Source organism: Capsicum annuum, chromosome 2 (genome assembly GCF_002878395.1).
Source record: "Capsicum annuum cultivar UCD-10X-F1 chromosome 2, UCD10Xv1.1, whole genome shotgun sequence".
Classification (NCBI taxonomy): Eukaryota; Viridiplantae; Streptophyta; class Magnoliopsida; order Solanales; family Solanaceae; genus Capsicum; species Capsicum annuum.
This window is the reverse complement of record NC_061112.1, coordinates 130,991,661-131,002,000: the sequence shown is the minus strand read 5'-3', so window position 1 is coordinate 131,002,000 and position 10,340 is coordinate 130,991,661.

The following is a 10,340-nucleotide window of genomic DNA, read 5'->3' as shown; positions in this document are numbered from 1 at the left end:
GAGTTATGTTGTTTTGTTTTCATTGGTTATTTTGTAATAGCAGTTTGGAACCTCCCTTTAGTATTTTTCCATTGCTCTTTGTTACTCAAATTGATGGACAATTTGCTTGTAAGTTTCTTGTATTAATCAATACAAAGCTTAGTTAATTACACTCTTTCTGCTTTCTAGATTAAATTCCATTTGTTACCTGTTTTAAAATGGCAAAATGTAGTGGAATTAAAGGTCCGGTCTGTTGTCCCAAAATGTCAAGTAACGTTTCAATCTTCCGGAGGACCAAGTGTATGGCTGTCGGCATTAGTGGATTCTTAAATCATGTTTCAAGTCCAGAAATCGTTTAATTTTTTTTAAGATTATACATCAAACCCCCTAAATTTGTTAGCAAAATTTACTTTAGATTTTAAACTAATCAATCAATTATTTACCTCGTATGAATTTTAAAATGTATTATTTTATGCCCTTATCAGCTGGTGTGGCAAAAAAATAAAATGAAGACACGTTTTAGTGGAAAAAAAAGTATAAAAATTTTTTAGTGGGGCCCACATTAATATTTTTAAACATTGTTTTTTTTTTTTCCTCCTTCCTCACACCCCACCATCCCCCTTTCTTCTTCTTCTTCACACCCCACCACCCCTATTTCTTCTTCTTCCTTTATTTTTTTTCCACTTCTATTCACCAAAATCTTCAATCAAATACACAATAATAAAATACATAAATTATAAAACAAATAAACTTTCCTATAAAGATCAAGAATCAACAAATTAAATCCCAAAAATACATAAAAATTAATTCTTTAAGGTATCGTTCTCCAAGAATTTGCTAAATTTCAACACCCAAAAAATTTAAAGAGCATCAAATCACAGAAAAAGAAATTCATTTAAATTTTTAATCATTATTTTTTTTATCCTTCAAAATTTTCAAATCTCAAAAATCACTACACTTAAACAACATGAGAAAGAAGAGATCAATAGCATCACGATTAATTTGTTCAAATGTTTATTACTTTATCACAGTGAAACTATAGTTTCTTCACAAATCAAGATATTGGAACTATACTTATTAACCTTATTCCTTCAACCAAGTTTACAAGCTAATTATAACCATGGAATTGAGTAGGAAAACAAATTCTACAAATTTTTAACCTTATTCAATTTAACCAAAAAATCTGATCGACGAACTTCCCCGGAGCACTGACGACGGAATTCTTTGTCAGAAAACGCTGAAAGCAACGATCAGAATCAGTTGCAGCAGTCCACCATCGTTGTCGGAGCGACAACGGAAGTCAGTTGTTCATGAGAGGAGGAAGAAGAAGAAAGAGGAATGGGGCTTGTGGAGCGGAGGTTAGTTGTTGTTCATAGGAAGAGGAAGAAGAAGGAGGAGGAACGGGCGGGGGCGGGGGTAGAGGTGGGGGTGAGGGAGGCTGTTTGAAGAAGAAGGAGGAGAAATCGTGGGATGGGGTTGGGGGGAGGGGGCGAGGGGCTGAAGAAGAAGGAGGAAAGGGACGTGGATTTATATATATATATATGGGGGGCACTGATTTGGCAATGACATGATAATGATGTGGCTCAAATTGGAGCAGTGAGAGTGGTATAATTTTTTTATGCAGGGTAAAAAATTTACTTTAATGTTATTCAGGAAGTATATAATTGCCCGCTTAATTTAAGATTTAAAATAAATTTTAATCACAAGTTTAAGAATGTTTCGATGTATTATCTCAATTTTTTAAGTATATATAGCAGGAAAAATGTCCTACACTGCCAATAGAATATATACATACAACTTCCGATGGGATATGAATAATTCAATTACACGTATGCCTAATTGCGACCATATGATTTCTTAATGATTCATGTTTGAAATCTGTTGTGGAGTTGCTAGGACTCTTCGGCCATTCGAAATGACTACGTCGAGAACTTTAATTAATATAAGATCTCATTGATTTTCTTTTCTATTATACAGAAGAGCAGGTTTGACCAGCTCTTCGTGGGTTTATTTTTTTATCTTCATTATTTATTATATTATATTTTAATTATTTTATAATTTATTATATTATTTCTAATTAATTATTATAAGTTATTTATATATTAGAATTAATAATATTTTTTAATTATATTACCTCTAATTAATTATTATAAGTCATTTATAAAAAATTAATAATATTTAATTAAAAAATAGATATTTATAACGTTTGTTTCAACTGCTTTAACCGTGATTTTACTATATCATCCCTAATTAATTATCATAAGTCAATTGTGTATTAAAAAATTAATAATATTTTATTCAAAAGTTAAATTACTATACTACCCCCTATCATTTACTATATTACCCCTAATTGCTTCGTGATTTACTATATTATCCCTAATTAATTATTATAAGTCATTTATATATTAAAATTAATAATATTTTTTATTATATTATCTCTAATTAATTATTATCAATCATTTATATATTAGAATTAATAATATTTAATTAAAAAATAGATATTTATGACGTTTGTTTCAACTGTTTTAATCGTGATTTTACTATATCAACCCTAATTAATCATTATAAGTCATTTATGTATTAAAAAATTAATAATATTTAATTAAAAATAGATGACATGTCTGCCTGCACTGGTTTCGACCAGTGCTTCGTCATTTACTATATAATCCCTAATTGCTCCGTGATTTACTATATTACCCCTAATTGATTATTATAAGTCATTTATATATTAGAATTAATAATTTTTTTTATTATATTACCCCTAATTAATTATTATAAGTTATTTATATATTAGAATTAATATATTTAATTAAAAACTAAAAATTTATGGCGTTTGTTTCAGCTGCTTTGATCGTGATTTTACTACATCATCCCTAATTAATTATTATAAGTCATTTATGTATTAAAAAATAATAATATTTAATTAAAAATGGATGACATGTCTGCCTATATTACCCCTAATTGCTCCGTAATTAACTATATTACCCTTAATTAATTATTATAAATCATTTATATATTATAATTAATAATATATTTTATTATATTACCCTTAATTAATTATTATAAGTCATTTGGTTTCGACCACTGCTTCATCATTTACTATATTGCCCTTAATTGCTCCATGATTTATATAGTACCCCTAATTAATTATTATAAGTCATTGATATATTAGAATTAATAATATTTTTTTATTATATTACCCCTAATTAATTATTATAAGTCATTTATATATTAGAATTAATAATATTTAATGAAAAAAATAGATATTTATGACGTTTGTTTCAACTGCTTTAACCATGATTTTACTATGTCATCCCTAATTAATTATTATAAGTCATTTATATATTAAAAAATTAATAATATTTAATTAAAAAATTGATGACATGTCTGCCAATATTACCCCAAATTTCTCTGTGATTTACTATATTAACCCTAATTAATTATTATAAGTCATTTATATATTAAAAAATTAATAATATTTAATTAAAAAATTGATGACATGTCTGCCAATATTACCCCAAATTTCTCTGTGATTTACTATATTACCCCTAATTAATTATTATAAGTTGTTTATATATTAAAATTAATAATATTTTTTACTATATTACCCCTAATTAATTATTATAAGTCATTTATATATTAGAATTAATAATATTTAATTTAAAAATAGATATTTATGACGTTTGTTTCAGCTTCTTTAACCGTAATTTTACTATATCATCCCTAATTAATTATTATAAGTCATTTATGTATTAAAAAATTAATAATATTTAATTAAAAAAGATGACATGTTTGTCTATATTACCCCTAATTGCTCCGTGATTTACTATATTACCCCTAATTAATTATTATAAGTCATTTGTGCATTAGAATTAATAATATTTTTTACTATATTACCCCTAATTAATTATCATAAGTCATTTATATATCAGAATTAATAATATTTAATTAAATTAATGTACATTTATGTTTGTATCTCATCAATATCAAATTTTAGTGCTAAAAAATATTTATAGTGTTGGGCTCGTGCTGACACGGGCCATGCACCTCTAGTATATATTATAAAACTAATATAGGTACCTGCGCGATGTGCGAGTGACCTTAAAATATGTATATAATAATTTAAGATGTTGAGTATAATATAAAATTTTACAATTAGATTAAATTATATAAGTAATAATTATATTATAAAATATTATATGATTTAAAAAAATTATTAATTCAATATTTATTATTATTCAAACATTTTAAAAAGATTTAAGTAATTAAAATATATTGGACATAGTTAACGTACCAGCGCGATGTGAGGGTGATCTTAAAATTTATCAATACTAATTTAAGATATCGATTATAATATAAGATTATAAAATCATACTAAATTAAATAAGTACTAATTATATTATAAATTATTGTATGATATAAAATATTTATTACTTCAATATTTCTTATTATTAAATTATTTTTACTGAAATAAAAAGATATAGTTCCATTTAACTATTATTTAATTATAGTGTTTATAAATATTTTTAAAGATTCATACACTCAAACATTTAATAGTTATTATTCCAAATAAAAATAAACACAACTTATATATTATTAAATAATTTGTCAAGTATACTACTTTTTTCATTATTTTTAATATTTGTTTATAATGTAGTATTTATTTTATATTATATTAATTTTTTAAAAATAATTTGAATATAAAAAATATCTAATAACAATAACGCTAAAATATTAATTTGATTCCTAATGAAATAATTTATAGTTATAAATAAATTATATTAGACTATAAACTGTAAAAATACTCATAACTATTTTAAAAATGTGGACTTAAAAGATAGAAAGTACAACTTAAAAAAACTATTGAATTGATAGTTGAAATATATATATAAAACCGGAAAAGGGTCTAATATACCCTTTAACTATTAAAAATGGTAAATAAATACCCTTCTTCCATCTTTAGGCTCAAAAATACTCTTCCATCCATCTATTTGACTCAAAAATACCCTTAATGTATTAGGAATGGTTCAAAAATGCCCCTCCATCCACCTATTTGGATAAAAAATGCCCTTAACAATAAATTTAAGTATAAAAATATCTCCTCCTTTTAACAAATTCTGATGTGAAATATAATTTTTTTTAAAGCTGTGGACTTGAAAACACCATTATTTTCTAATTTAATTTTTTGCGTAAAAGGTAAGAATTTCTGACATTTTAAAAAAATTTGTAAAACATAAGAATTTCTTATGATTTAGAGAAAAAAGTTTGTTGTAGATTTCCATTAAAGAATCGTTAATAAAAAAGGGTAAATGTAATAATTTATTACGTTTACCTGTTTTAATAACTAATTATAGGGTGGTTTATTTTGATCAATTTATTCATATCTTGATTTATTTTGGTTTTAAGTTCAAAATCGAACTGTGAAATACTATATTCGTGTGGTTTCAATTAGGATTAAATATCCTACGCACATGCTCACATCGTTTTTTGCTACATAATTTTAAAATGAAAACTATTAGACGTTTTGAAAAAGAATTAAAAATTCTTGCTATATAGTGCAAAAACAAGCACTAATAGCAGTACTTAATTTTCCCACCCTTATAATTAACATGACGTTGTTTCCCCTAATATTTCACTTTCATACCTTGTAATAAAATAATAATTTATTTAATCAGAGGATTAAACCACATGAATATAGTATTTCCCAGTTCGATTTTGAATTCGAAATCAAAATAAGTCAAGATATGAATAAATTGATCAAAATAAACCATCCCTATAATTACTTATTAAAATAGGCTAAACGTAATAAATTATTATGTTTACCCTTTTTTATTAACGATTCTTTAATGAAAATCTACAGTAAATTTTTTCTCTAAATCATAAGAAATTCTTATGTTTTACAATTTTTTTTAAAACATTAGAAATTCTAACATTTTACGCAAAAAAAGTTTTTTAGAAAATAATGTGTTTTCAAGCTCACAACTTTAAAAAAAATTATATATTTGGAGGAGATATTTTTGGATTTAAATTTAATGTTAAGGGCATTTTTTTATCTAAATAGGTGGATGGAAGGGTATTTTTGGACTAATAGATAAAGAAGGTTATTTTTGAATTATTTTTAATATAATAAGTATATTTTTGAGCTAAATAGATAGATGAATGGAAGGATTTTTTTAAATCTAAAGGGAGAAGGAGGATATTTATATATTATTTTTAATAGTTGAAGGGTATATTAGAGTCTTTTCCGATAGAAAAATGGATGTGGCCAAAAATATGACTGGATAAAAGTGTGGTCCAATCGAAGTAAAGTACAATTAAAGAAAAAGGAAAGTACAGTGCTATGTACTTTTTGAATCTGGAAACTCCATCTTATCATCTTTTCTCCGTTTTGCACATAGTTTTCTCCATTAAATTTTTACAATCCAAAGTTAATATTAGTGATTATGCATTCTAAGTTTTCTTGTTGATGAAATATGGAGGATGTTGATCTTTTCTTCTAGAAATTTAAGCAGGTCAATTTTTGGGCAGTCATTTAGGTATGTATAATTATGTGTTTTCCAGCAGAGTCTTGACAATTAGGATAAAAAATAAAGTTAAAACAGCATAGTTTACTCCTAGATTAAGGTAGTAGCTTATATCTGTGCATTTCAGTCATATAGTCTTAGCAAGATCGTTGATATTTTATCTGAGGAAATATGTATATTTTTGTATTTGATACATGAGTTAAATTGTTTGATCTGTTTTGCATGTCGAAATACTAAAAAAATAAAAAAAAGAAATGAATTCCACGATTGTTTTGTAATATCTGTTTTGCAAAAAGTGTTGTATTAAACTATTTTAATTTCTTTCAGTGTTAATTTGATGGATAATTTGCTAGAAGATAATTATTTTTTTGCATGTATTAATTATAATATTTTTGATTATTTTTCATGGTTGTATTTTTCATAAAAAAATTATTGATTATATGCTTAATAATTATTGTTGGATTTCGTGAGCATATTAGAGCTTGTGTATCCTGTTAATAATTATTGATTATTTATTGTTGTTTAATCTGAAGCTTGTAGGTTCTGATGAGAGTTACAGCTTGTTTATGAGTTAATTTGAGCTGGAATTTGAGTTGTTAGTTGTGTGGTTAATTGGTTTCTCAGAAAGTCAGAATCTTGATTAACTGACTGATACAAGACTAAGTGTGTATTAAGAGATTCAAGCCAACACGAGCAACAAGATGAACAACAAGGTGCTAGTGAATCGAAATAGGCCACTCACGGCTTCACTAGACTTTAGATTTAGTTTTGAGCAAAAAAAGAGATGAACACAAGAACAACAATGCTAGTGAATCAAAAGAGCCCCACACGGCTTCACTAGACTTCAAAGACCAACAACAATACAATGTTAACAAAAGAGATGGATAGATAGTTTGACATACAATATTCAAGAATCTAAGAACCCTAACCACATGTAAGGACCTTAAGATTAATGAATTTTAACACCAAACTCTTACGTTGACAAAAGAGGGACTTTACCTCCCTAATCACCAACATGTCAAGCCAACGATGCAACACAAGTGATATCCACACTTGGGCAGCCCTAGTTACGGATTGGTGGCTTTTCCAAGCCCTACAACTAAGGGGTGTTACACTCCTCACATTAGAGAGAGAGTTTGTCTTCCATCAATAAACAACTAATGAGAAAAAGACCTAAAATGTTCTATTTATATTCTATTACAAGGCAAAATGACAACAATGCCCTTAAAGGGTGGGGTGGCCATGAAGTACATTTGGACCCTATGAAGTGACCAGAATACCCTTAATGAAGATGACCAAATCATGACCCATTAAGTGTTGTCCAAAATCGTGAGTCCTCAAGTCTTCGATGCTCCAAGCAATCTTCCACACACGGCCTTGCTTGTGCTCGAAACGGGTCTTCCTTGCATATTCTTGTGCCCTCAGGGTGACCAAGTTTTGAGCCTTTAAATGATGACCTCCAATCATGTCTTCAAAAATTAAGGTGGCCATTTGACTTGTATCATCCTTCCCTTCTTGAAAAGGATTCGATCTCGAATCCAAACCTTGCAAGAACAAAGAGAAGACAAACAAGCACCACATCCTCATGACATGAGGGTTAGAGTTAGTACAATAAACAACATCAACATGACAAGGACGTACACACTTGAGATATAACCACACATCTTTTTTTATAATCACGAAGGACTTAGAAAAAAAATTACAAAGGAGTTGGCGAAAGGAATCACCATCAAGGGGTGGTGTCCTAATTGAAAGTAAAGTCCACCTAACACATATAACAATATCACTCTAACAAGTGGACCGACCAACAACTATCCATCCTTCACACCTTAAGAAGTTACCGGGATTGAATAGGAGACGTAACCAAGGGCTTAGGTCTCGGCCACTCTCACTTTCCCCTAGGGTGTCATCCTCGAAATTAAGCAAGCCCTCTTTATCACTATTGAAAATATCATGAACTAAAAGAGGGTTGAGAAAGGTGTTCCATAAGTCAACTTCAAATAAAGGGTTCCCATGCATGCACTTACTACTAGTTTCAAAATTTCCACTAGGAATATGCCCAACATAAGAAACACATAAAGACGAAGTAGATGGCATTTCTAAGCACATATCACCTTCTATTTCACAAGAGTTGTCCTCACATACGTACAACCATCACGGGAAGCCAAAGGACCACAATCAAAATCATCTTCACAAAGACAATCACAACTCGGGTTTTCTAAATATTTAAGCAAATCAAGATCATCTACGCCCGGTTGATCATTTTGCTCACCCTCACTAGTTGTTGGCAATTCACATACCAATGTAGACTCACCTTGTTTTTCACAAGGGTCAACTAGTGTGTGAATACTCTCGTCACTTGATAATGGAACCTTAGTCAAGTTGTAAGTGCTAGCACCAGATGGACACAAATCATTCTCACGAGGAGAATCAATTTCGTTATCTAAAGGATCAACTAGTGCTTGTGTACCTACAACAAGAGTTTGGTCCTCACGTGACCTAACAATATCAAGAGTATCACAAAATGAAGACTCATGCACTCCTACACTAGGTAAAAGCGCAACTACGTTCATATGAGTGTAGGGGATAACATTTTTACCTCGTAGCTCACATGAGCTACGGTCTTCATCTTGACGTGTGTTCGGGTAGCCCACTTGCTCCCTTGGAACTCCCATATGATCCAACCTTTCATTTATCACTTCCCATTGGCGGGTAATGGCTTCAAGTTTAGCCAAAATATCACTTGCAGCCGCGGGTTCCATCGTAATTGCACCTAAAAAAAAAAGAAAAGAACAAGTCTACAAAATAAAACACAAGTTAGTTCGAAACAACTTTACCACACTCTCACATACTTGATCGTTTCACACTTGGATTCATAAGTGTTGCAAGTCGGCTTGTAGTTCGTGATGAGTCAAGGGGTGAGTCTACTCCTTGGTCGGAATGGATTCTTTGTTTGAAGACTCAAGAAAATAATGTCCGAACTTGAACCAAGAAATTCTACGATTCAAAAATAAAAAAAGTACAAAATAACGCTAACATGAACAAACGGGCACAAAAACTAACTAACAAGCTAGTAGGAGATTACTAGGTCGTCAATTAGTGTTCAAACCAACAAACGAAACTAAGAAACAATAAAATGAAACTAAGAAATCTAAAAGTTGAACTCAAAATGTTGCGTGAACAGTAATTTAGTGATGTGGCAGTCCACTATTGGCCTCGATTTTGTCAAAATTTTACTCTCCAATTTCAAGTCTTGACCAATCTACAATTTGGAAATGGTGGATTTGGTTAATGGATGGAAATTTGGTGTTGGAGCTTCATTTTCAAGTTTAAAACAAGACTTGACCTTCTTGGTACTTTCTCCTTGAAACAAGGTCCTTAAATCAAGGAAAGTAGGTGAAAAGTGGTTGTCAAGTCTTTTGAGAGATGTGATCAAGTCTTTCACCAACAAGTACTACAACTTGGTCTTTCACCTTTTGTGGATCTAATGTTCACTTTTTGTTTTAACAAAAGATGAAAAGGGTGAAGAACAACAAGAACACAATAACAACACCAAGAACAACAACAATATTCTCCAAGAACAACAACAAATTCCAACGCCCAACTCCACAACAACAAGGCCTTCAACACGGTCAAGGCTTAGAATGACAAAAACATCAAATCAGACACACTTTCTTCACATTAACAACATCAACAAGTTCAAGTTCAATCTTAGATTTGGACACTTTTTAGTGTTGGTGAGAAAGAAACCAACACTAGAAACACTCTAAACAACAAAAGACTACAAGATCTAGTCACAAAGAAACATGTCTCAGCCAAGACAACAACAAGAACAAC